At 30.5% G+C, this 15,110-nt stretch overlaps 1 pseudogene; it reads right to left on the minus strand.

Annotated features, from left to right (window-relative positions):
- Nucleotides 1-11,586: 11,586 nt before the first annotated feature.
- On the minus strand, nt 11,587-15,016 carry LOC113380712 (annotated as a pseudogene).
- Nucleotides 15,017-15,110: the final 94 nt, after the last annotated feature.

Below are 15,110 nucleotides of genomic sequence, written 5' to 3' on the forward strand. Positions count from 1 at the left end.
TTTTATAAAGGGTAAATGATATAGATTTCTCATACAGCTTTTTTGTATTTAACATAGAAATAGATGCATCCTTATTATTCTAAACTAGGTTGAATTTTTATGATTCAACCACTAATCATAGGCCCACAAGGTTTAATGAATTTCGATAAGAAAGTAGGACCTGCCGGTCTCTACCAAAAACTGATCAAATAGACTAGCTGATACCTTTCAGAGGGTACCCAAATTTTCAAAATCCGCTGAGATTTTTTGCGAAAATGCTGATGAAACATTTTGCATTTTTTTGCAAATTATAAATGAATTGCTTAATCAAAAACAAATAAATTATTATGGAAAAATATTTTCTTACATTTCGATTAAAGGAAAACGTCGACGAGGGTTTTGGCTTACATTCACGCACGTACATTTTCCAAATTTGGGGTCAAACTGTTCAGAGACCCATGAAACCTCGAAAAAATTGAATTAGAAAATCCTATTTTTAGGCAAAAGGTCTCCGTTAAAAAATGAAATTAGTTGAATAAATGATTTTACAAATTGACTTACAAAGAGACTGAGTGCGGTTGTGACAATTGTCATAACAGATAAACTATACTGATTTTGAGATAGGGTTCAAGGGGAGATAAATGTAGTATGTTTGAATGAACCAGTTTCCATCATTGCTTTCAATCAGCGCCCTATGTTTGCAGACCTTATTGTATTTAAAGAATCAATAATAAGGTTCTTTCTTTTAATAGTAACTGATGTTACTTGTATTTAGATAGATCACTTCATTTGTTATTTTGCTGTAAGTAGTTAACTGCCATTAATTAGTTCTGGGGAAGATGATTAAGTTCAGTCATAACGATGATTTGTCTTCAAAAGTGTGCGTTGAGTACGATTGTGGCAAATTTATAAATGCTTATTTAAATATAATTCTAAAGTTCCAAAGTGTTTTCTCGAAGTAAATCTAAGTATATGTATTTTGAATTTTTATATATTTACGAATCTAAGTATTCCCATAAAAATCTATCACCCCGACATGCATTACATTCATGCATGCAATATGCACATGATTCAAAAAATGCATCTTCGACCAGAGCGAAATAAATATTTAATTTCCATCTAATAATATCGTTCGTTTTGCTTCATTTTCATTTGCATGTTGCACTAAAACCAAATTAATATTCTCTTATTGCAATAAATGTTATTTTAAAGCGAAACATTAAAGAATTCTGTGTAATACAGAGCCAGAGATAGTAATATACTTGTGTATGTCATTCTCACGATTCTTATATGATATCGTCCAGATCGGAATCTCCGGCTCGGGCTCCGGTTTTTTAAAAGAATAAACACGACACAATCCTGTGACAAAGATGTCAAAGGTAAAGGATACTTCGGGCCAGATAAAGAACCTCAAAACTAGTCGTAAATAACAATTTGCCCTGAAACAAGTTGCATGAACTTTCCGACACGTACACATAATAACTTTCATACCTAACGTCTTTCAAACATACTTATAACATCTGTAATTGTATAAATTAAATTAATTTGTTTAACACAATTAGTTACATCCATTTCGTGTCCCAAATGCATGTTTTTTGTAGTGTCAACGTCAACTGTAATCAGTAGCTATCTACAAACCATCACGAAACGCACGTATGCTTTGGCTTAGATTCTGATTAGAATCGCTTTAAGACACGGCAAAATTCTATTTTTTTATAATTTATCCACTTACCGTAGCCCTATATAGTTTAGTATGTTATTTGTTTTCAAAGTTTCATGAAAACCGTCAAAAATTTTATTTCAACAAATAATTATGAAGTAATAAACGCAATCTTTTGAACAGTCTTTGAATTTTAAAATTGGTTAAAAAATAATGAGGTAAAACTTGGACAAAAGATTTTAGACATTCTTATATCAATTTTTTTATATACTATATTGTAATAATAATAATTAAAGTCTTGAATCTGGATGATTTTAAACATAAAAAATTTTGAAACTTTAAATTTTTTCTTTTATTCCAAAATTTGATAATTTTTTATGAATAAACCTATTTTTAAGTAGGCGTATATTTTAAGGTGTTCAGTTAGACCATGATCTCTATTATCATAGACAGTTTCAACAAAACCGTGATAATAAAATTTTTCATCAAATAATATTTATTTTAAGAAATCTAATCATTTATCTCATCATTTATAAGCATGATTTCCAATCGATATATTTCGTATAATTTTTGAATTTTTAAAATGCGGCTCTAGATATACAGTTTAAACGAGCAGTATAAAGAAAACATAAGATTTTTTATTAATTATAAATTATTTATGGAAAAATAATATTCTGTCGCACAATAGCATACATGTATTAAAGTTTATAGTATGTAATCACAAAAAATTTTTATAACTCTATCTAACTCGTGAACCCGGACCTCCTTTTTGACACCTTTGTTATCGTTACTATTTCTTCTGTGCTAATGATCCGCGTGTCGTGATATGGTATTATATTATTTTTAATAAAATAAAGCAAATAGTCTTTTTTCAAAATCATAATCGATTAATTATATTGAATATCGATCGATATTCGAGATATTGAAGTTTATTTAAAGATGTAGAAGATACTTTATAATTGTTTCTTTATGAGTAATTCAATTTATTTTTTAGTTTTTGGGATACAAAAGTAGTTTCATATTGAAGATATTTATAAATTGCTTAATTTTGTATAATTTTGTCAAACATATTATTTTAATATCGTTCACAGTTAAAATGCTATGAATATTATCACAAACATAAGTACTTTTGTGAACTAACCTAAGGGGGCGTCCACTAATCACGTGACAGATTTTCTAAGAATTTTTGGACTCCTCTCCCCCTTCGTTATACATGGTGATAATCAAAATTACCTCCCCTCTCCCACCAAACTTCACGTGTATTTTTAGTTACGGGAAAAAATTGTAAAATTTTGGATTTAAGAAAAAATCAGGTAAACATAAAATATACGTGATATCTTACTATATCCCTTCTTCCCCCAGGTGATATTTTGAGATTTTTTGTTAAACCTCCCCTCCCCCTAAAAAACTCCTCCTAGTGAAAGCACTCTTAATAATAGTTTAACGACATAAACGTGCATAAAGTTTATGTCGTATTATTTCCATTCGGTTAAGAAAAAGTTACAGATTATTTAATTTAAAATAAAGAAATTTCATATTTCAATAATTTTTCTTTTTGGAGTTTTTAGCGCACGTGGTTTAAAGAGGGGGAGATGTTGGATATAAAAACCACGAAATATCACGTGGAGGGTATTCACTGAATTAAAAAAAAAACTTTTCAAACATTTTACGATTTTTATAGGAATCTACTTGCAAAATCGTACAATACGATTTTTAATAGGTAATAATAAAACACATGATGATATGGATGGGAAATGGTAGAAATTTTAAATATCGCCATATAACACCAAGAGAAAGCAAAAGGTCCAAAACCCCCTAAAAATCGATCACGTGATTTTTGGCGTTTGAACTGTCCACCTCTAAAGGGGACGTTCATTAATCACGTGAGGGATTTCTAAGGATTTTTGGACCCTCTCTCCCCCTTGGTGACACATGGTGATATTTAAAATTAACACCTCTTTCCCAACTTTTTATTAACTTACAATTTTTTTAATTGAGGTAAAAAATAAATACACATTTTGCTAGACCCTTTCTTCCCTCCACATGACATTTTGTGATTCTTTATCAAAATTTCCCTTTCCCTTTAAGGCTCACGTGATAAATGGACACCCCCAAAGTTTCAATTTTGGAAACCCCATTAAAGACTCTTGGTTCAAAATATTCATTTGTTTCAAGATAAATTTTGTCATGGGCATCACACATTTATGCATTGACATCGAAATTGCCCACCAATATTTTTTTATGTTGTTTCACCAAATGTATTTTACGAATGTGATTTTCAGCATGAGTTTAATAATAGTTCGGCGTTGTTGCAAGTGTGTTAAACGATATTTAACCTCAGCAACGATCTCATATTACTCTCGTTAGTTCCGCAGTGATAGAAATATTTGTTGACATGCACATGGCGCCGATAGTTCTATTTAATTGATCACATCTTTCATCGAATTGACTTATTGCCTTTGTACAATTCTCAAACCGACTTAATTGGATGCAAGATAATAGAGATATATAAATATTATCGGTCGGATTGAATATTATTATTTTATTTTAATGGAGTATTCTGGTGCAGAGACATGACATATGCGCGATTTTTGAATGGCCTTATAAAATTTGCAAACAATCTTTCTACTATTTAGAAGTTATTTATTATTGTCTTGAAAATATAAAAAATACAACTAAAAATCCATTATTTAATTGATAATATGATGAAGAGAAAGGTCCCAAAATATCAGCATCTGAAGCCAAAAATGACATTCTGTTACATCTAATAATTAACATAGAAAATAGCGCACGAATTTTTCGTGATTGATAGTTGAGCTGTATTAGATGTATCAACGAGTAAAATATCCCATTCAGCATCGCAATGTATAAGCTTTTAGGTACATTAGTATTTGTGACTTTCAGTACATATACGCTTGTAACTTTTGAACCTGTTGAGATAAGAATTTTATGTATTTGAGTAAAATATAGTAGATCGTAGCCGTGTAAGAATTTTTAACTCATCTTCTCATAAAACCATTTGACTTTCTTTTTTTATACTTTACTTAAGAGTACTTTATTTTATTTAACAGCAATCAGAATTTACAAAAATTCTATGAGCTATTATGCTTATTTTTGTACTCACTCATACAGTAAACATACACACACAGTCATACACACACACATAAATAAATTGGCAGAATTTTTAAAAATTACATTAGATGCCACTTCATTGAGTGGTCAACTAATCTAGCTGAGGTATATATCAAGGGCTGAGTCTGGCAATTTGACTTTCAACAACATTTTTTAAAGTCGAATAACTCAAACTCAAAAACTATTGAAACTAAATTCATAAGATTTTTGTTTTTGTAGCAACTTTCTAACTTGGTAGTAATAAACTCTGTAAATATCAGCACAATCCTAGCATTTAACAATTTTTTACAAAAAATTGCAAATATATAGCATAATGTTTTTTTTTATATATATTGCTATCTATATAATATGATCTTCGTGAATTTATTCCATTATATATTGATGAATAAATACAATTGAATTAATAAATTCAAATAGTTGTCTAACTTTACTACCGCACGTTCAGATATTTCTAATCCTTGAGCAAAGTCGTTAATGATTTCGTTGTAATTCAATGTATATTATGGACAATGTGTATGCACATAGTTAAGTTGAAGACATTATAAGAAAACTGACAAGAAGAACAAATGCACAAGTGTTCAATGATGGCAAAAATATAAAAAAAAGAATCATAATCCTGAAATACATTTAGTGTTTCCAGTTTTTGTGTCAGACCGAAAACTGTAAAATTGTTTAATTATACAAAAATCATTAAAGTTAAGATTCCATTTTACAACTGAAAAATTTATACAAATAGCTAAACTTCATCTTCTCGAATCGCTAAACTTCATCATATCGAAGAATTCAACCTAACTTAAGCCAAAATCGTACAGGGTGCGCCATTTATATGTGGTCAATGGAAATGCTGAATAACTTGAACAATTTTCAATTAATTTTGATAAACTTTTTTCATACAATTCTTGAAAATGGAAAGAACAACGTCGATCAAATAACCTCCTTCATGCGCAAACAAAACTTTATAGTTTCCATTGACCACATATTGATGTCGCATCCTGAACTCACAACTAGTTATATTTAATCAAGATGGTATCAAAACGTTAAACCACTCAACATTTTTGAATCAAAATTGAATTGACACAAATTCTAATTTGTTAATAAATAAAAAAATATTAATGTCCAGATAGTGCAAAGAGTTGGCAGTCCCTGGTGTCTTTGTACCATCAATAGAACAGTAATAATGAAAATGAGGAAACCGTCAGAAGAAATACCCGGAAATATACATCAATACATTATGCAAAAGTTGCAAAATTTATAATTTTGTATATATTCAAGTTGAAAATTTATTTGACACATTCCCATGTCACATATTATACACTAATCACTAATTAATATTAATTATATAAATATTAGATATAAAGCCAATCATTGGGTTCGATATTAAACTAAATTTTACTGTTTTCTCAATCGTTATTGAACTGAATTATAATTTTTAAAAAAGATTTAATTTTTTTTTGAACTTTCAAAAAAAAAAAATAGATTTTTGCAAATTTTAAAATTTTTGGAAAAAGTTGATCTTAGTTGATCAGCAAACTTAATAATAAAAAAATAATTATATAATTATTATAAAAAAAATATTGTTAGAAATCACACACTACTTTTTATCATTTCAACAAGTCCAATTTTATTAATTACAAGCAAACCCGACAAACTCCGTTTCGCCACCAGATGGTTTCGTGAGAAAGATGAAGAATTTTTTTTGTCGAAATTGTCGAAATCGGTTCGTGCGTTCTGGAGTTATATCGTCAGGAAGGAAAACCCGACTTATAATGATAACAATTTAAACATAATTTTTATTTAATAGAGTAAATGCATATTATATCAAAGAATGAAAATAGTTCTTAATAATCTATAATTTCAATTGAAGCATGTTGAAAAATTAACATAGTTAATAAATTAATGCTTCTTATTTAACAAAAAAAATGACAATAAACTTAATTTCCTAATTAATTGATAAATAATAATTAATTAATATCGACTATTTGATAATTTCCAAAGACATTCTTACATTCGATAGGCACAATTAGAACATTATTCTATATTGCAAATTACAAATTACAAATTTAATATTACAAATGCATTTGTCCATAAATAATTACAATTTTAAATATAATGAATATAACTATAATTTTCTACAGTTCACTGTTGAAAAATTAAGCAACTTATGAACTAACATATCTTCAAATTGAAAACAAGTGAATCCCAGTGTATTCAAATATCAATTTCCATGGTGTCCTTTCATACAAACACAATGCTAATATTTATGTAATTATGTATGCACTTAGAAAACAAATAACACGGCACTTACCTACCTACCGAGTCGACTTTGTCATATTTTGTTTCCTAGAAATGTTAGGGACTCCATACCATAGGGTCTCAGATGGGCAAAGATTTGAAGTCAACTAGCTGTAAGTGGAATTCTGTCTTAAGGCAATTAGGGCATCGTGCCTTAAGGCAAATTGCTGGAACTTCCCGTACCAAAAATTATTATTTTTTTTTAAAACGATTAACATTTTTGAAAAAAAATTACTTTGAAAAAATAAGATTTTTGAGAAACTATAAATTGGACAAAAAATTAGTTTTTTTTGAAAAAAAAAAAAATTTTTTAAATTTTTTTTTTAAAAATTTTTTTTTTTTTTGAAAAAAATTTTTTTTCTTTATTTTGACATATTGTGGAAGATCTGAACTTTTTTTCAAAGCAATCGTACTGCTTTAACTACATAGGGACAAAATATAAAGCGCGTAAGCGCCGCGTCGCTGTCTAACGCATAAGCATTGGTACGGAACCGATAGGAATGTTAACAAAATGTATACTTATTGTTAAAATCTCTATAAAATGTCTGATAATTTGATGTGCATATGTCTAATGATCATTTTTGACCGCCAAATGGCTCATTTTTTTACTTTTTCCTCTATATCTCCGAAACCGCTGGACCTACCTTCTTGAAAGTTATATCGATTCTTCATCTTGTCAATACAAATAAAATTTTTTCTGAATTATTAAAATCGGACGCTCCGTTCTCTTAAAAACTGAGTTACCGTTTTCGGAACTTTTTGCCCCGTATCTTTGGAACGGCTTGACCTGCCTTTGCCAAAAACTAATCAGCACGTCTCCTTATCAATACGGATCGAATGTTTTTTGAATTATTCAAATCGGTTGATCCGTGTTCCCGAAATCGTCGACGAAAATTTGTATCCGCACATACATACACACACATACATACATACATACACACACACACACACACACACATACACACCACACACATACATCCATTTTTTCTAAGGTATGCCAAAATGTTCAGAAACCTCTGAAACGTAAAGATATATAAAAATTTTCATTTTCGATTTTTTTGCGATTACTATAACTTGCCCTACGGGAAGTTAAAAAATGGTAATGATAAAGTACTTCGATGTCTAATTGCAAAAAAATCGGGTAGATATTTTTGTATACGTAAAACACATGAAAAAGAATTCAGATGGTCGTATTAAAACTATGTAGACCTTTTGACTTCTAAATTTCTCGAGATTTGTCAGTTGGAGAGAAGGAAGGTAAAATCTCATGAGCCTTTAATATGAGTTTTAGGGGGCATCCATTAATCACGTGATTGATTTTTTTTAGAGATTTTTGGACCCCCCTCTCGCTTGGTGATATTAATGGACGCCCCCTTGTAAGAATTTTTACAACTCACATTTGTCAATATGATTTTAATAACAAATTTGATGTTTCGGTGTGCATATGCCAAATTTCAAGTTTTAGGATAAAAAGATAAATTTTTAGTTCCTTCCTTTACAACTCTTAATCGGCAGGATGCGCCTTCTACAGAAACCCAAACTCTGCTCGTTTTCAATAAAATTACTACCTATATATTTTATAATTAAAATAATGCTTCAAATGACTCATTTTGATATTAATAATTATGAATTACAAGTATCACTCACAATAGCAATTGTTACCCAAGACGATGACACATCAATTGAACCATGAAACTATATTGTCCTCGAATATCAAAACAAATTGTTTGGACAATCTCACCTTTTGACTGCTAAATACCTATTGGTTATAGTTATAAATTAGAAATTGCCAGTATATAATTTGGCAATTTCTAATTTATATTGGTATCAAATTGTACTGACTCCATGAAGAAATGGAATATCACCTTAAACAAAAATCCAGAAAATTTTAACTATTTTGTCGAAATAAATTCGTCTAAACATAAAACTTAAGTATACTTACTGGTTTATTTTAGATGAATCTTTTTTCTTAATATTTCTGAATTTCATACGATTTTAGAAAGGCTGTAAAAATAAGGCAAACAATATTCCATATTGCTATATTTTTATTACAATATGATTATAAAACAAAAATTAAAATTAAAAATTGACAAAAAAGTGTTAATTCTTGGAGGTATAAAGTGGGGAGCCTCAAGCAGTCGACACTAATCATGAGCATGATTTTTATTTAACTTTTGGTTCACATGATGGTTGTTTTAAAATTATTGATAAATTTGATGATGTTATTGCTAACTATTCTATTTTTGAAGAAGATAAAAATACCTATACCTATTCCACATAGAATTTCAGTAAATTTTTTGTAGTACCTACATTGTCTAAATTGAATGCCCTGTGATCCAGTTGATCGGATGACCGGGTGTGATGGGGTAGATCAACTGTATCTATTATTATAAGTTAATTTTGGTGTTAAATTTCCATTTTCCTTTTACCAAAGTGTATATCCTCTCAAATATCTAATGGTTGTAAAGGCACATTGTATTATCCGTTTAATTACCGCCGGCGCGTACACTTAACGGTAAATTCTTACAAAGTTAAATTGCCAACAATTTCTTGTAATGATGCACGAATGCAAGGTCGAACTATTATTGTTTATAGTTTGAATATTTCCATATTCTTTCTACTGGTTTCTTTTTCAATTCTCTCCATCGTCGTCGGCCTCTGTTTGTTAAAATATTCTGTGCGGTGTCGGGCGATTTGCGACGCTTCATGTTTCTTCCATGTCGTGTAAAACCAGTAGATCTTCCAATCTTTCATGCATGATGGTCACAAAGGAGGAAAAAAGTATGTTTTGGGATCCAAATAAGATATGGTGTACTGTGTAGATACTGACTTTCCGCAAATTCCTGCATTTTATAATCCACAACACATCAGTTCATGGATAGGAAACGCATAATTCAACTGCTTTAATTACCAAATTTTTGAAATTTGCAAGAAGTTTGTATTCCAACTAGGTTGAGACACATAATTTAGTTAATATTTAAATAAAACTTTAAATTCATGAAGTAGAAAACACAATAAGATATAAAAATTAATATTGATAAAACAAAAAAATTATTAACAGGCTTCTATCCATTCAGCTGATAAAGTAGAATAAAAGCTAATATATGGTTCTTAAAATAAATTTATTAGAACCATACGTTTTGAGTCCTAATTTGACACTTCCTCAATGGAAACAAAACACAAAAGTGTATAATACACAAACACAAAATTAGTGGTGTATTTTCAAATAGATTATTTGAATTTTCTCTATCAAGAGGAATCGATTGCTTTTTGAATTTTTTAAATCGGTTTATCCATACACCAGAAATCGTCGACGAAAAACTGTCTCCACACACACACGAACACACACATACATCGCCATGGATATTAATTGTCATCACTAAAATGTCATCGAGTCTTTTTAATTAATAAAACATCAACATTTAAACGTTACTTAATGTAAAAGTAAATGCATAAATTATCATAGTTTATTAATACTTTTGATCAAAAAAGCAGTCCTGCAATATCACTAGAAATTGCATAATTATAAATTTCAGACTAGCTTCCAAAAAATACTTTTTTACAATTTCTGGATGACATTCAAGTTGAAATTTTACAAAAATTTCAATTTGAAAATGGAAAAAAACTCACGCTCCTGACTAGTACTATCTAAGTTGTTTTAATAATAATTGGTGATGGTGTTTTATATCTACAATTAATACTTAAATAATTATGAACACTTTTTTGAGGATTAAATTAAGAGATTTTCATGGCCGTCTACTCTTCTCTCGCCGAATTCGAGATATCCAGTATAATGCTTTTAAAAAGGTTTCAGAAATCTATCCAAAAATTTGGACCAATATATTTTCAAACAATATTTCGGTGGTTTTATTTTCATTCCTGGTTAGATTTCTGAAATCTACATTACACATAGTTTTTACCTTTATTTTCTCACTTTTGGTTTAATCTTAAATTTGGTTTTTCGAATCTAACTTATAAATTCACTGCCGAATAAATACCGCATTTGTTTTCAAATTCGCGAATTCTCAGAAGTTCGTTCACCAGGCTCTTTCTCATTCAAAATTCAATCATTCACATTCACAACCCTTACTTGATAATTTGTCTTTTTCGTTGTACTTAGAAAACTACATAAATATATAAATAACAATGTAACGACTATGAAATGTATGAAGTGTGAAATATAACGAAATGAAATAGAACGTCCAACAATTTTGGCATAAGAAATAACACCAAAAAATTATCATTCTGTTCATCACATGCCACCAGATCCTGCAAACTTTGGCACATTCTTCTTGTCTTAAGGCACTATAACGTTTCCACAATCTTCTAGTTGTACTTGGAGAAATAACCAAAATTTGGTAACAAATTTGGCATTCCGAAACATGGATATTTATAAACGATTTCTAACTTAATATTAATTAAGTCTTATACTTTTAGAAAACGAGTATTTAATTTAAATACACAATTTCGTGAAAATTATCATGATTGGCACCATCGTCATCAATGATTCCATGATAGTTTTTCTAGTGTGCTCCAATATTCCTAAAAACTTCCTGAGATGAAACCAATGGTGCATTTAACGGCCTTGGTGTCAGTACAACTTGGAATTGATCAGGACTGATTGTGATTCCAACGTTTCCTTTTAAACTAGGAACAGTTGCTCCTTCGGGTAAAGAAACATTGAAGGTATGCATCAGTGATGCAAAGAACAAGAAAAGTTCCATTCGTGCCAGGACGTCTCCAAGGCACATCCTTCTTCCGACTCCGAAAGGCATGAAGTATTCTGGTTTGTGAACTTTGCCTTCGGCATCTATGAACCTTCCTGGATTGAATTCTTCTGGTTTATCCCATAACGTGGGGTCCATGTGGACACTGTTGATCAGGGGCACCACTTGGGATCCGGCGGGGATCAGGTAACCATTGAGATGGACATCTCTGTAAAGGAAAGAAGAGAAATGATTAGACTTTAAAATAAAGGAAATTTAGTAAAAGATTATTGTTTTGTTAACTAAAACAGGGACTTATCAAGATTTTTGTAATTATACTAGATGCCCGACAGACGTTGTCCTGTACCCTACAACTCAAAAGTTCCAGTTTTCTTTAATAACCTATACTGATATTTACCAATTAGTTAGAAATTATTATGTTTTTTACACTACAGTCTACACCGAAATTTATATACATCCATATGGGTGATCTTAAATGTGCAACTGATTTAAATAAAATGATGAGTCCCAAAACCATCAAACAAACAAATATTGAAATATGTTCAATAAAATAGTATATTAGAAATATACACTACAATTGATTGAACAAATTTATTTCCAATAGCTCAATTTATTTTATTGTCCAGGGTTATCCAATATTTTTGGTCATGAAAATGTAAAAGTATAAATAAATGATTTTTTGTTTATTCACGACTAAAACATCAATTTTCCAAATTCATCACACCTTTGTGATTTATAGTATAAGATATACGTATTGGAAATTGCAGTCTTTTAAACAGTATAACGAATTCAGAGAGAATTTATATATAGTATCTGCGGTTTTGAAGATATTTGCAAAAAACGAGGAAAAACGCAAAAAAACGAATTTTTAGTAGCCAGTAACTTGTAAAGTTTTTGCATTTTTGAAAAAATAAAATTACACTATTGAGAAGGGATGTCATCCCCCCGGAAAGTGACAAAGAAGTCTAAATTATTTTCACTTTTGAACTTGAGAGTAAGATAAACCTAATTCCAAAAATTCATACAAATTGGAGCACAGTAAAAAAAATCAGACCCAAAACGCTTCATTGACTTGAGTAAATATTCCGTATCCAATGCCAAACATATGAATGAAACTACTAAATGATTTTTTGAAAAAAAAATTTTTTTGTATTGTCATTTTGTAAAGTAATTTAGTAAAATTTATTTCAAAAGATTTGCAATATTTAACAAAAAAAATGATGTTACTAAATTTAGCTTAATAAATTTAGTGGCGATTGGCGATCCTCAATGCATTATAATAAATTTACATTTCTTTCGACCGATCCCACGTTGCAAAATATTTTTGCATGTGATTTTAAAGATGTATAAATATTGCTTTATATCACATACATTAAGTTATGTGTTACATACACGAAATAGGTTATTTTTGCGAATTATCATTCAGTGCACGTTAACGAGTAAGATATTTCAAAACCGGTCTGTTTGTACAACAAATCAACTACAATACACACGAATGCGACGTAAAATCCCGATAATATAGAAACTCATTGTATTGTGTAACTTAAAAATTAAGCAAATTTGATTGTAATAGACACATCTGCATCCAAATGCTGATAAGATAAAATGTGAGCAAGACAATGATGCTGGTAAATCATCGGTCTTTGTTAGAAATGTTGTTATTTATTTTAATGACATTGTGATTCATTTGTATATTAATTGTTTCTATTATTAAAATTACGCACTTGCCAGAAACTAGAACTAGTTTGGACAACAGTTGAACGTTTTGTCTAAATCGTTGCCCCCAACAGAAATTACTCTAATCAAATCCAATAACTTTAATCATATATATTTTCTGGTAAAAATTCTTACCTTGTGGGTGAGTGCGTCGTAGCCAGAGGAACAATACTTGATCTTCTCATAGCTTCTAAAATTGTACTTTCTGTAGTTGGCAAGAATGGCAAATCTTCTATCCTTGGTAAACGATCACGTCCCACAACTTGATCCAATTCTTCCTGAACTTTCTTCATGGCATCCGGATGCCTTAACATGAACACATTGATCCATAACAATGTCGTTTTGATGGTTTCCATGCCGGCTGAGAAAAGATCGCCTATGATCTGCATAATTTGTTGATCTGTAAAAGATAGCACATGTGTTAAACACTTTATTTGGAAATTATTGATATAAGTATTTTTTGGTTCTGGTGCTTACCGTGATCTTTTCCTTCAAACAATTCTCCATCACGTCCTTCTTCTTTGGCTTTTTGGATTTCCGCGATGTACGTGTCGACTAAATCCCTGATGTTACTTGGATCAAAGGTCCTTCTGTGCTCATCAATGACTTCTTGGTAGAAATTGAACATCTCTTCGCGGTTTTTTGCAATTTTGTTTCTGGCGTAAGCTTTGCCAGGAAGGTACTGGTATGTTGGTATGTAGTCGACAGTGTTGATTTCTCCAAAAAGGCGCATGCCTTCTTCGATTAACCAAGTGAACCGACGGAATCTGGGTCGTCGATTGAGAACCGAACGGACATCATGATGTTGCAGATGACGTTGCTCACGGAAACTGCCAAAACTGGACTTAGATCAGTCGGTCTTCCGTTTGTGGCGTTCAAGGTGGAGAGCAGTTCGTGGACTTCAGTCTGAGGAGGAAAGAAAACAAGTTAGAACTATTAGTATCCGAAATAGTCATTGGAGTTAATGATGCAAATTTAACTATAACCATTTTTATAGTAATACTGAACTTACCATAATCCTGCGTTCCATCAGTTTCTTTCCGTTGCCCATATAAGTCATACCGAACTGTCGCAACTTGTCGTGCAAGAACCTTCTTTGATCCTTCCACAATTTACCTTCGCTGTTGATTATACCTAAAACAAAATAAATACACTTATAAATTTTGAGTACTGAGCACAATTCTGAGGAGAAAAGGAAACTGAAACGGACACTCTTTTGCAAAAAGAGTATCCCTACATGAGATCGTAGAGGTTAAAATAGAAGGAATGAAAGGAATGGGAAGGAGAAGAATGCAGACTATTGACGACTTAGGCGAGAAGAGAAATTACAGGGAACTGAAAGCCAAAGCACAGTATCAAGAAGCATGGAAGCAGAAGTTTGGAAACAAAAATATATGGAGTAAAAAAAATGAGACGAGGAACGACAGTAACGGCAGTAATAGGAAGGGTAAGGAAATCATTTTTTGTGGTGGCTCTCACACAATGGACCTGCCTTCAGACAAACTACCATTTACTATTATTATAAATTTTACTCTCAAAAATAGTTATTGCATTAAATATTATGTATGTTATCGTTGATGAAAACATATCTTTGCGAGATATCA

The sequence above is a fragment of the Ctenocephalides felis genome, unplaced genomic scaffold (assembly GCF_003426905.1).
Source record: "Ctenocephalides felis isolate EL2017-DRISC unplaced genomic scaffold, ASM342690v1 CF-g0.4_SCAFFOLD_00845, whole genome shotgun sequence".
Classification (NCBI taxonomy): Eukaryota; Metazoa; Arthropoda; class Insecta; order Siphonaptera; family Pulicidae; genus Ctenocephalides; species Ctenocephalides felis.